General features: G+C 44.9%; 1 protein-coding gene across 4 annotated transcripts in view; it reads right to left on the reverse strand.

Moving 5' to 3' along the window:
* Positions 1-13677, reverse strand: part of HTR2C (5-hydroxytryptamine receptor 2C) — a 217144-nt gene extending 203467 nt beyond the window's left edge. For all 4 annotated transcript variants that reach the window (XM_058032784.1, XM_058032781.1, XM_058032782.1 and 1 more), the window contains exon 1: positions 12907-13677. The gene's annotated coding sequence lies outside the window, so the exon portion shown is untranslated. The remainder of the gene's footprint in view (positions 1-12906) is intronic.
* Between the last annotated feature and the right edge of the window lie 467 nt (positions 13678-14144).

A 14144-nucleotide genomic window follows, 5' to 3' on the forward strand; every position in this document is an offset into this window, starting at 1 on the left:
GCTTATAAAACTTCTCTTTTTAATATCCTTTCCTGTTTGCTTGCAGTCACCATGCACATAAAAGTCACTAATTTGAAAAAATGTTTAATCTAGAGTTGTTATATTCTATGTCAGGCCTCAGAGATTACACAGAAATGAACCACACCATCCCAAAAGTCAACTCTGTCTCTGCAGAACTCTACCCTGAGCAGCAACTGCCCCAAACTCCAGAAAACAGATTACTGAATCTGTAAACACAGGGTACTCTCAGAAGCTTTCCTGATAGTGAAGCAATTGTTAACAGGCAATTTTGCCTTAGAAGACACTAAAAGCTGAATGCATTTCCAGAATTACACGTGCCCCAACACTGCCATTGCAAAGCATTTTTATGTAGCAGTGCAGCACAGCTATTATAAAAGATGACATCGACTGCTCCAGGCAATATTTTGTCCTTGGATCTTCATCTTTTCCAGAGTCAGCATCCACATTTGAGCAAAAGAAGAAAAGGATTACAGGGTCTGTTGTACAAAAAGAGCTACCTGTTTCTATCATCTTTACAAAATAAACCCCTCATTCCTTATATTTCATCTCCGATCAAAAATCTGTCATCCTGACAAAACTGAACTATCTTAGAAAATGACATCAAGATTTTCAAGCTTGACCTCTTAGCTACCAATCACCCAAGAAACTACTGCCATTATGACATACATCCAAGCCCCTTAGGATGCTTTTCATACTATTAGGAAGTCTAGTGTTCAATTTCAGCATTTTCTCATTTTTCCTCAATCAGCCAGAAGCAAAAAAAGTCCCTAGGCGACACAGAGCAAAAGAGAAAATTCTATCTCAGTATCCACTTTTCTCACAGAGATCTCAAAAAGAAATCAGAGGTGAATATAGCTCTATAATTATTATTCACAAAGTGTTTCCAGTGAGCTTTTTCCTCGTCTCTGGGAGATGCAGTGTTCTGCATCAATGTCAGACGACATGGCAAACTCACTTACAAACTCTATAAAGGGTTGTGAATTCATCATTGCTTGGGGCAGTGATGGGCTGGTAGTCATTTCCTGATCAAAATTATCTGTTGGAATAGCCCAGAACATAGAATATACAATAAAATACTGATGCAGCTGTAGAGCAACACTTCTTAGAGACTAAGAAGAGATTGGGGTTTGTTTCTTTACTTGTTTATGACAGATACACTAAGAATCTTTCATTTAGGTTCTGGAGTTAGATCTTCCTTCAACCACAGCTGATAGTCAGATGACAGAGAATTAAAGCTTGTAACTTTTTAAAAACAGATCCATTGGAAAGCATTCCACAAAAATTTAAGTATTTGTTTATCTTACAAATACGGCAGGTGATGTCATTTCTTTTGGCTTCATTGATGTCAGGGGGAGCTCAGGAAAGTGAAACACAGAAACATGAAGTAGGTTCAGTTTTCCATCATGCCAGTTTATGTGTGTCCCTGCTACAGCCAAAGGACACTTGTGGTGGACCTCACTGATTAGGAAATTTCATTCAGAAAAACATGTGCCCAAGTGGCATCCAACAGGCAACAGAGCTGAACACAGAGACTCCCCAATACCTGCCACCAGAGTAATGAGCTTGGCTGCAGAGCATGAGACACAGGTCTCTTTTTCCCTATAAAATATCAGTACTGTGGAAGCAGTAAACACTCTGTGAGATTAATGCAGTCATTTCACATGGCTCTGCAAGCCACTACATGAGTTAGATGTCAATGCTGAAATTTGTATTGATTAGTGAAATATAAGCTTTCCTAATATTTTGTAAAAATGGTGATGTTTTAAAAATGTGAAAATACCTGTAGAGATTTGTATTTGGAAATGTATTAAAACCTAGGGAGTTAAACACCTTGTACCCTCAGGAAGAGTGGCAATGTTAAGCAGCTTACAGTAGAAACAGTAGAAACAACACCCTAAAGTTTGGATAGGTTTAAAAATATCTGGTTAGAAAATAAATACAAAATGTATGATTCCACTTATGAAAAAAATAGGAATTCCCTCAGTCTGCTTATCTGTGTCCTGGCACCTTTTCATTGCCTAGGACAAGAGCAAAATTGCCTCTGCCCCTGCTGCACACACCCATCCTTCAGCTGGGTCACTCTTGGCCTAGCACTGGGGACAACTCCATGGGTGCCCTGAATGAGGCCATCGAGGGTGCCCTCAGCCAGGTGACGCCACTTTGGTGGGAGTGCTGTGCTGCAGGGCAGGAGGGCTCTGCACAGGGGTCTGGCCAGGCTGGCTCCATGGGCTGAGGCCCAGCCAGGCCCTGTCCTGGGGCACACCAAGCCCTGCAGCTCCAGGCTGGGCAGAGGGGCTGGAAAGGGCCTGGTGGGAAAGGCCCTGGGGGTGCTGCTCACCAGCAGCCAGGTGTGCCCAGGTGGGCAAGAGGCCAAGGGCACCTGGCCTGTCCCAGCCATGGTGGGGCAGCAGGACCAGGACAGTGACTGTCCCCTGCCTGGGCACTGCTGAGGCCACTCCTCAAATCCTGTGTGCAGCTCTCCCATGACCTGATGGAGTCAGGGTCACAGGTGCCACTGCTGGGGTCACAGTGGCACCAACCCAGACTGTCCCTGCTGGGACCAAAGGCCCTCCAGACACCCACCAGGTCCCTGCTTCTCTCCCTGCATACCCCACACACACAGGCAGGTTTCCCTCACTGGCTCAACCCCAGGGGTCCCATAAAAGAGCCCCAAATACCTGAGATCATTTAAATCATAGTGCAGGATATGGTAACAGCTGGAACTGGTGCCTCCAGGGAGGGACCCCAGCAAAGGATTCCCTGGGTTTTTCTGCCCTCACACCAAGCACCCATCCCAAGGTGACATTCAGTCTGGGGTCTTGCTGCTGTTCACCATCTCCTGCAGGGTCTCAGGGTGCCTGGCCACCCCCAGCCAGCAGCAGAGTGTCCTGTGTCAGGTGAAGGGTCAATGCTGGTTCCAGCCCCTTGTCTGGGGCTCTGGCCATCTCCCCACCCAGGGCACAACCTGCAGCTCTCACTGCAGCTGCTCAGGGAGCTTCCTGCACCAGGAGTGTTCCTCTACTTTCAGCATAACATCCTCTTATAACCATGCTCCAACCCAAATTCCAAGAATCTCACATTAAAAAATGCACACCTATCTTTTAATATTTATAAATGAGTACTTCAAGACAGTAAGACTTGTTTGTTCTAATTTTTACACCACAACTAGAAAGCACTGTGAGATAGCAGCAATAACTCTGATTTAACCAAATTTTGTTTGCAAGTAGCACAAGGTTATCAATTCAGCAAAGGATTTTACAGCCTGCCCCCACAGTGAATAAATTCCAGAGAAAGAGAGAGTGGGGGCCATAAACACCTCCTAGGTAAAATGTCTATTACCCTTAGCATATTTATAATTTGGCTTAATGTAGAATTTGGAGATTTATTTTTGCAACATTTCTTTTTATTCAGCTTCTACAAAGACTCACATTCATTTTCTCTGCACCCTATCTGCATTAACAATCATTAAAGTGATATCAGCCTAACTTGAAGCATGGTCTGACTTGGCAGTGTGATGAGCAGTGCTTCTCTGTGCTTTCCATCCTGTTTAGGGGTAAAGGCTGCTGGGCTGCATTTGCATACATTAGATGAGTACAGGTGTCCCTACTGCTAAGATACCAATAAAATATTCTTTTAAGAACAAAATGAATCCACTCAACCTAAAAAGGAGTCTAAAACATTCTTAAATAATCATGGCATCTTCATTTTGAGAAAAAAAACAACCACCAAAAATCTTTTAAGCATCCATGGCTTAAATATTATTAGGATTTCTAGAAAAAATATTCTTCAGCCCCAACACAGCCCATGTTTTATTTAAATTAGCATTACACCTAAGAGCTTTAGCACATATTTTCTTCTCAGGCAGTCCTTATTACTCTGTGACTGTTTCGTATCACTCCTAAATAACAGTGTCACCAGCTAAATGAATAGAGTGAGCCACACTTACAGATGATTTATACAGAACTAAAACATGTATCAGGAGGCATATTTCCACCCTGAGTCTCTGGATACAGCTCCCTGTGGCAGCAAAGGATCTCTGTGCCTTTCTGCCCTGAATTCCTAATGAGATCATTTGCATATGTGCACACTCCTGAGCTCTGGCACGCACAACTTTGCACAAAGTTGGAAAGCTCCATCTGGGAAAGGCACACTGTGTGCCTCACCCTGTTCTGAACATCCTCTGCAGCCACTGCAGGCATCACTTGGCACACCAGAGGACTCCTCTGCTTCTGCAAGGAGAGGGGAGAAATCAGACAGGAAGAATGGTGCCCAGTCTTATTCAACAGTCACACACCAAGCACTGGAGCACTTAGAGCTGTGGGGACTTGTGGCCTCACCTCCATGGCCAGAAGAACCCTTTTCCTTACTGGTGAGGTCAAACAGCGAAGAGCTGAGAGCTGATAATCAGCCATGTCAACTTCCATTTGGTTCTTCACATGTGATCCTAAAGAAGTCCCAAGGATTCAAAAAATGTTGTGGATAACAAGCAAAGTAATAACCAAAAAAGAAAGTACGTGAAGAAAATAAGACTCTGAAAATAATTCTATCAGGTGAGGATAAATCAAACTATGGTGCTGGATGCTGCAGTGCTGGAACCCTGGTTGCTGAGCATTTAGACCTTCTGTGCTGACAAACACTGACCCCCAACAGAACACTCTCCATGGCCTCAGGTCAAATGCAGTGTTCTATCATTCAATTTTGGAAGCTAAGATTTTGGGCATGCAGTTTGATTAAAAGTGTATAATATAACATGGTAAAAAACTTGGAGTTTAAGGTTTTAGACAATAATAATACATATAAAGCAAGATAGAGGTTGTAAAGCAGAGGCTGGTCCTTCTTCTTTATCTTCTTCATAAGTTTAAGTGGTGTTGTGGAGCAGTGATAGCAACAGAAGAAGCATCAGAAGGACTAGGAGCTGAAGTTGTAACTCCTGCAGCATCACTCAGCTGCTCAGTACCCTGGATAATATATTCTGTATACTAAGAGGTATTTTTAGATGCAACTTCAAACCCAGCATTTGTAAAATTGAAGTGCATTTTTCTACCTCCTTCACACAGTTCAGACCTTGTTTCAGATTTGAAGGAATACTAGAGAAAACAACCTGTAAATAAAGAATGAACCCCAAAGCAACCATGAAGATACCGAGAGAAAAGCCCCCCATACATTCTACATAACTTCTACTGCTTTGGGTCTCTCCCTTCCCTGCGTGGCCATGATTTTCACAGATTTTCAGCATCACACTTCTCAGATTTTATTGCAATCAGCTTGAACACCACAGGAATCTGTCAAGCAGCACAATCACATGAGGGCTCATAACCAAACACAAGGACTTTTCCCTTCATCTTGCCACACTGCAACCATCTCAAGGAGGCAGAAGGGAGAGAACACAAGCTCCTACTCCATCAGGTACAAGGAGTTCTGTGAATAAACCTCAGCACTGGCTCAGAAACAAGAGTGTGGCTGTTTGTGCTAAGCTAAGCAAAGCAGTGGCACGAGGAAAGGCCAGCACTTTTGGAAAGAGGCAGTTACTCAAGAAAATTTGCCATCTTGTAAAATTGTCCTTTCCTCACCCACATGGTGTTAGGCACAGCCCCCACTGGGCTGCGCTTAAACACATTCCCAACAGCCAGGCAGACGTGATGCTGATCACTGCTGCCAGGATATATTAGGATTATTATATCCTCACCCTGCTTTTTACATTATTCTCTAAGCATCTGCTATTTGCCACTGTTGGAGACAGGATACCAGGCTGTCAGTAATTGTTAGTGTCAAGGAAACAAGTGGACTGCTCAAGAAAAAACTGTGAAAAAAATGAAGGTGGCAAAAAGAGAGAGGAAGTAATCAAGGTGGAATCATAGAGCCTCAGAGATGAGGTCAAGGGGTGGTAAATAAATAATAAATACCAGGGTGAGCACTGAGGGGATAGGAAATAGAAAACAGCCCAATGATTGGAAGAGGAAGATTTTACTCTGTATTCCTGCTAGAAGGGAAGCACCTCAAGGGCAGAACAAGGGAAAAAGATTATCAAGCTAAGGAAAAGACACAGATGAGGCAAGGAGTTGGACAGGAGCATTTTGGATGGGCCACAAATATTAGTGCAGCAATTTTAAGTGGCCACCTGGACATGAGACCCAAAGCAGCATCACAGCTGCTAAAGGACTGAACTCCTAAGAAACAAAAAAACAAACTGTATTTAAACACCAGCAGAGACCTCAGAACAAAAGTATGACAAAACAAGAGTGCTCAAAAACCAGTTTTGTAATTTGCTTTATCTCTGTCATGGATTTTATGAATACCTCAACAGCAACCTGTTCAGTCTCTCCTGGAAACCATCACCCAGTGGCCAGCAGGAAGCTGAACCTGAAAGCAGCAGAAATCATTGTGACTGCAGGGCCTCCTGAGCCTTCATGTGATGGGAGCCTCCAGCAGCCTTTGGAATAATCCTGACATTTTTTCATCTATTTAATAAAGGGGGGATGGGGGGAGGGACTAGCAGCTGTGCCAGCACTGCAAACTTGTTTTTTGCAAACAGCTCAATGACACATCACACACTGACTGTAAGAATATCATTACCTGAAATTACTACAGCACATTTTAAAGATCACTGATAATTGACAAGATGTAATTTTAATGAGGCACCATCAGTGAATGGAAGTGCTTTTAACTGGGCCTACAGAGACAACTCTGACAGCCCAGTGCAACTCAGAACTGGCTTAAATTATAAATATTGCCAAACTTAGACAAGCAGAGTCAAACAACTCAGTCCTCTCCTTGTGCCCAGCCTTATCAGAGATCAGACACTGTAACAGAGAAAACCACAAGTCTACTTGTCTAGGATCAAAGAATGCAGCGGGGAAGAATCTACCCCACTTACAGAAGGGGGAACTGTTATGTTGAAAGTTGGAGAATTGAAAATATATATGGGAGTCAGAGCAGAAAAACGGAACACAAGGTCCCAGGGCCAAGCTGGAGCTACAAGATCTAATGACACTTTAAGATGTTTGAAGAGAGGCAAGGTTAGAAATGTCATGTTTCTGTGTACGGTGCTAGTGAGAATATTAGTAAAATCTGGGATTCTGCTGTCCCAGAGAAGCCACCTCAAATGTCCACAGCACAAAAAGATGCTGAAAACCATAAAGAAATGCATAGAATTTAAGTGCCTGAAAACAGATTGCATGGAAAGGGTTTTAATTATATGATCTCTTCAGCAAAAAGAAGGCTGAGGAATGATTTGTCCACATCATGGGAAATGATTTGCATTACCAGCAGGCTCCTTAATTAAGCAAACAAAGGATGAAGATGATTCAACTTAGGGAACAAGAAAATAAACAGATTGGATTTATTATTTTATAAATCTCCAGAAATAATTACTCACCAACACAACCACCCTGAGGATACCTTTGAGAACCAGTTATCTGTACTCTTTAAATAAGCCTGAATATTCTTCTGAAAGGCAAGGAGAAGTTGCTGGGTGAAATTTCCTATAGCCTGTGTCACCAGGATGATCCCAAGGATTGTGCAATAATTGCAGAACTGAGGAATGCCACAGAATATTTGCCATATTCACACTACAGTGCTCAGACCTACTTACTTACATGAGGTTTTCTATTTGCACACAGGTTTAGAAAATAGAAAATGAGATGATTAACATTTAAAAACAGTTAAGTTATCAAGACAAGAGAGCTGTTTGGTACATTTATTCCAGCATTCAGCTATTTTATTGTTGTAAGCCGAGTACATAGCACTGGGTACCATAAAATATAAAAAATCAGGCTTTTTCAAAGGGAGCATATATTAAATTTAATCCATAACTGTAAGAGTTTCAATAGAAGCACAATAGCTCCCATCAGAAACATTAATATTACAGTCTTCCAAATAACAATGTCCACAATAACTGTGTGCAAACCACTATATATATTAAATTCCAGATAATTAATATGCTTCTGCATTTTATTACTTGTCCCTTTGCAAGCAATAGCTGTTCTAAAATCATGTGTCTGCCCAGAGCTTCCTGAATGTCACAAAAAGAAAAATTGTGGTCAAATGCTGCAATTCTTGGCATGAAAGCACACTCAGAATTCCACATTTTGGCTGAAACAAATCCCACTCTGCTGGTCTTCTCTCTGCAGCAGTAACTGCCTGCACACAGTCAAGGTGTTGGGAAGTGGGCAGGAGCAGAAGATCCACGACACCCACTGACACAAACACGTATTATCAGTCTGTACTGACACAGATTTGCCTCTTTATAAATAAAGCCTGGAACATACAAGTCTGGTAGCTAAAACTGCTATTGAACAGGAAGCATGCCCAGCAGGGCCAATCAAAGAGATGGTTTATAGAATCAAGTGGCAGCATTGGGTCCCAGTGTGCAGAAAAGGAACAGCACCAGCTCTCGGGATGCTCAGGAGCAAAGAGCAGCACACACTCCACAGCCCCACTCCATCACAGGGACTGACAAAGGCACTCAATTCAGCAAGGCAGAGCCAAACCTGCAGGGTCAGATCCTCCACCAAACCCTTCAAAGGAGCCTGGAGCACCCCAGGTGGGGCTGGTGGCTTGCTGAATGTGGCCTGAGAGCAGCTGCTGTTGTGGGGGGTTCGTCTCACCCAGCCCTGAGCCAGCCATGCAGGCTCCACCCATGGGATTGGAGAGGACCAGGCACTTCCAGCCTGCAATTCATCTCATCTTGCCATAGACAGGGTAGTGGTTCCCTCAGAGGGCTTTTTTCTCTGCTGCAAAGAAAACCTAAACATGAAGCTCCAACACCAATGCTTGCAGTGTCAGATTAATGCTCTTGTCTCTGTCAGAGCCAGGTAATTATATCTGTAATGACCAGTGAGATCTTCCACACTGTCACACCTAACAAATAAAGCTGGGACAGAGTAGAGAGAACAACTTTGCCACTGCTTGAGTTGGAATCAGAATTTATTACTGGTTATTTAATCTCTGTGGAGGAAAAAAAAAATCAAAATACAGAAATCAGTAATAAAGGAGCCAATTGGTCATAAAGGAACCAGAACATGTCCTGCTGTCCAGAAGACCAAAGTGATGAGCAGAGTGTGTCCTGGCTGTAGAGCAAATTAGCTGAAGTAGTCACTGTGCAACTTGAATTCATGGACTGTGGCCCAAGGATGGAAAAACCTTGGCTGGCAGTGGGGCTGCTCTGTATCATGTCCTGGCTCACCACTAAAGTGCAGCTTTGCTGTGCAACCACCTCCCACCTCTATTTTCCCCTTTATTGATTGTGCAGAATTCATACAATATTTATAGCACAGGAGGAGCATCGCAGTGATGGGGGGGTGATGCCATTTCTCTAATGTTTGTTGACTTATGGCTAGAATGTGCAATTCACCAGCTGAGGAATGTATCATTCCTATTCATGCTGCACTGCTCACAAGTGCTCACATCAGCCCATGTCAGCTGAACAAAGGTAGCCAGATCCTTGGACACTTGCCACTGCAGCTATGTTGTAGAATTATGGTGCCTTGAACATTTTATGATCTCTGATGATAGCAGCATTTACACTGGGCTGATGGTTCAAATTAATCTGATTTTCAGAAGTTACAGCATTTAATTAGGATCGGTAATAAAAATTACAGCATTGAAGGAGCATTATGACAGCATCTGTCCTGATCCGGGGGTGGGGGAATCAGGATTTTTTAAAAAACAATAAATTATTAAATTTGGTTAGTCACAACCAAAGAAAATTACCTTCTGGAACAATAAACAATAGATAGCAGCTGCCTCATCTTTGGGGTGGAAAGACACTTGATAATTTTGGACCTCAAAATATTTCTTTGATGTGTTGTAAAACCCACTCAACAATACAGATCCCTTTCTGTACATTTTCTAAGCAGCTACATCCTAGCACTCCATTTTTACTTTTATTGCCTTTCAGACTGGTGAGAGCAATATAATGATTCATCATTAAAGTACTCCTTAAGCAGCTTTGTTCCTATTTGTTGCTATATATATTAAATAGAAATTGCTCTTTGAATTCACCTCTAAAGTCAGACTCAGTTTTTTATCTAACAAGAATGATCTCCAGTCATCATCTGAATCTAGCAAAGTGAGAAAACCTTTTGCATAATATAAATATCTGCATTCACTAAGAGGAGACTAATGCCACCACCTACCGTGAATGCATTTTATAAGTGGTACAAAGCCAGATAGATTTCAAATGGAGTCTCTTAAAGACACTCCAGGCACCCTCAGAAAGGAACAGTTTTATCTCCAACTCAACAGTTTCTGGACCACAGGCTTTACTCACCTGTAGCTGGTTTACAAGCAGCACACAAACCATAAAAATGCAATGGTTGCTGAAAGAGTGCAGGTACCTAAAGACAGGCCCTTGTTTAAACCCCTACAGAAACCAGGGAATCACTCCCTGCAAAGAGTTCTTTGTGTGGCCTGTCTGTTACCCATCTCCTGGCCACCTGTGACTGATGAGCAGCTCATGACTCACCAGCTATTCCAGCATGGCTGGGCAGCCACAGCACCTCATGGACAAGGGCAGGCATTGCCTCCCAAAGGGCAAACCTGCAGAGATCCCAGCATCCCTGATGCCAGGTCAGCACTGGGCCCATAAGAACATCAAATTTAGCCCCTTGTTGCAGAGGGGCACAGGAGGAGTCCCTGCCCTCAGTCTCCAGGGTGGGCAGAATGTCACTGCCAGGGGAAGGTGATCAGTACCGCAGGTGTGACACAAAACACTGTCCAGTTCCCATTTAATAAATTATAATCTTTTAAGTTACCATTATTAACCCTAACAAATAGCTCCCAACTTCCACATAGTTAGAGTTTAATGCAGAACTTTAGTGCTGACCAGAAAGGCTGATCAGAAATAATCAGTGGTTCAAATACCACTGGATTGATTTCCTAAGCAGATACAAGTAAGGTAATAAGGAAGATATTCCCATCCACTTCTTCAGAACACAACACATGGAAATATGCCCCAACATTTTGCTGTTCTTGTAGAAGGACCTTTTACGAAAGACACTTGCTGGAATAGAGGTACAAAGATGACCAAAATAATTGCTGGCCAGCAAGTGCCCAATCCAATTTTGAAATCTTGTTTAAGAACCGTTTTGCTTTGATTCAGGCAGTTCTAATCACTATTCTGTCTGTGTGCAAACAGCAGTAAATGGGATGACTAATACATATTCTTTTCTAATGTTTCCTGCACAGACAATGGTGTTACTTAATGCCCATCACCTTTTATAAGCACTGTTTTAGACAGAAGTCATTCAGATGACCTTATACCAATTCCACACTGGTGAGACTCCACTGCATGTTCATACATTTGTGTTTTCACCACTCCAAGTGAAGCCAGGAGATTTTTCTCCTCTTTGTGGGAGAAATGAGAGTTGCTATGGAGCACTGGATATCACCTGGTGCGTGGGTAAGAAGGGATCCTCTTTCTCAGGACAGAGAGAGAGGCTGTTCCAGGTTTCATCACAGCCTCCATCCCTGCATGAATCTCGATTCATGCACAACAACAAATCCACCAGACCCACTTCTGCTCCTCCAACACAGAGGGCTTGCAGAGCAGAGAGGTTTTCTCAACAGGATCCCAGAGGGGGACAAGTGTCCTGTTCTAGCAAAAAGAGAAGGAAATGTGTTCTTGACTGCATTTGGGCCCAAGAGATTCACAGTGCAGATGACAGTGCTGCTCTCTCCTGAAGAGTGCAATCATGAATGACACATTTGTTCTGCCAGGGTGCCACAGAAACACTTCTGAAACTGTTCCACAGCAATGGCACCATTGGCTGTGCTGTATCAATAGCTCTGCAAGGCCAGGAGCAAACACAAACCACTCTCCATGTGATGCAGGTGTGTAATCCAAGCAGCCCCTTCCTTTTCTGCTCAGCCAGGCTTCCTTGGCCAGGTCTGCACTCAGGAGCCAACAAGCAAACCTACATATGTAGGCCAACAAAATCAGAGGTATCCAATACTCAACACTCTGCTTTTCCAGAAAACCGGAAAATTTCCTTCAGCTGAATCTTTACAGAATAAAACTCCCACTGGAGGTCTCAAGACAAACCAGAAAGAGCATGCCCTGATGGTGAGAAGGTAACAGTATTAGCTGCTGATTTTGTTAGGGATTTCTCAAGAAGGCAACTTTCAAAACAAGCCTAAGTAAATTTGATGGCACTGACAGATTTTTTTCTCCCAGGTACTGGTGCAAAAAATCCTCAAGCAAAGGTTCTGGGTGGTAAAGTAGTTAGAGTTGAACAAAACTCCTCTCCACAGGGCTGGGAAAGCAAAACACAAATCCCAGATTCATACACAGCTGCGTCTAAAACAAATTTCCTTCTCTACTTCGGAACATCAAGAGCAGCCCTTAAGGACCTCAACATTCCCTCTTCCTCAGGGAAGATCATCGCCTTTTTTCTTCCTCTTAGTGTAATTTCGCTCCTCAAAAAAACACCAGCTCCCATCAGCAGCATTTTCCCTCCCTGTGTGGGTGCCCTCTGTCCTCCCCACATCCACAGGAGCTGGATGAAGGGACCTGTAGAGTGCACTGTGTCCCAGTTTCTGAACCAGAGCATAACCCAGCATACTGCAGCCAACCTCACAGAAAGGTCATATAGCAGGAAGAAGTAAAAGCTCCCAGGTGTATTTCACTGAGACACAGGGTAGTTTGTTCCAATTAAGTGCAACAACTTTATTGTCAATCAGAAAAGGTATCACTCAGGTATCCTTTGCCCTCTCCTCTCTGCTGCACACAAAGAAATCACACACGTATTTTCTGTCTGGCATTACAGATTACAAATTAAACCCTGTTCCCATGGACAATTTTTAAAAATTGTATACCCCAGACCAAGGAGAACACTGTATCCCCCAGAACAGATCACAGCATATTGCACAGGCAGCAGCACCTACCTCCGTGAGCCGACAGAGCCAGCAAGTCAACATAATTCCTCTTGGCTGGAGACATTTACCCCAGCTCAGGCAGCCGGGGCTCTGCTGCCATGCCTGGAGCTCCGGACACACCAAGAAAGCATCTTCTGTGAGCAGCACGGCTCCTCTCCCAGCCCCAACTGCAGCGGCGGCAGCCTGGCAGAGCAGCAGCAGTTGAATTGCTGCACATGTATCTCTGCAGATTATTTCCTGCTCAAACACTTGGCGTAAAAGCAGATGCTCTTAACCCTCTGGAGGCCTCTGCCTTTGTCCCCCCTCGGCAGAAGAAAGCTAGCAACTCCAAATATTCTGCGCTGAGGCCGGAGAGGAATGACCGGAGACACGCAGGGCATCTTCCCAGAAGTAGTCCCAAGCTCGTGTTAGTTGCAGTCACTTTGCGCTCGGGGAGCCAGGCATTCCCAGAGCAGCCCCCAGCATCCCCAGGCAGGCACCACACTGCATCACCCGCTGCAGATCCCCAGCTCCAGCCGAGCACCGCTCGGAGCTCCCGCGGGGGCCCCGCAGGGTGGACGCTCAGAGTGTGACCCTGCGGCTGGAGGCCACGGCCGGGCAGGTGCGGGACCCGAGCGGAGCAGGAGGGATGTGCGAGCCCAGCAGGGTCAGGCTGCTGCTCGTGGCTCGGCGCTCTGCGGCCCCGGGCGCTGCCCCATCACCCGCCCGGCTCCGGGCACGGCGCTGCCCGCTGGCACCGGCTGGAGAGCGGCAGCGCTGCTCCCGCTCACAGCCTGCGAATGTGACTGGGAAGCATGGCTGAAAACATGCTACAATTAACAGGAGGGAGGGAGATACTATTGCTCTCCTGCTAGTCTTAAAGGCACATTGCTCGCATGTGCCTGTTGAGGATGCGAGCGCCCGCAGCTTCGCTCCCGGCTCTCACCCTTCTGCAGGTGGCCAAGAAACCCAGGCAGGAGCCCTGTCCGGGGCTGGGGAGGGAGAGCACCCCAGGAGTCAGGAACTGAAGGGGCAGCTAGCAGGAATGCCTCCATCAGGGACTGGGAGCGCGGCCTGACACACCTTCACCGCTGTGCTCGGCATCCAAGCAAGCCCTTGACACCCAGCCTGGCTGGTCACCCCTGCACTGGCACCTCCACCAGCATCCCAGCCTGAATGCTCACCCCTGTCAATGGCACCCCCACCAGACATGGGGCACACTGGCCACTGCCCCCTGAATCCCACACAGCACCAGCCATTGTCTCCAG

The sequence above is a fragment of the Melospiza georgiana genome, chromosome 12 (assembly GCF_028018845.1).
Source record: "Melospiza georgiana isolate bMelGeo1 chromosome 12, bMelGeo1.pri, whole genome shotgun sequence".
NCBI classification, from domain to species: domain Eukaryota; kingdom Metazoa; phylum Chordata; class Aves; order Passeriformes; family Passerellidae; genus Melospiza; species Melospiza georgiana.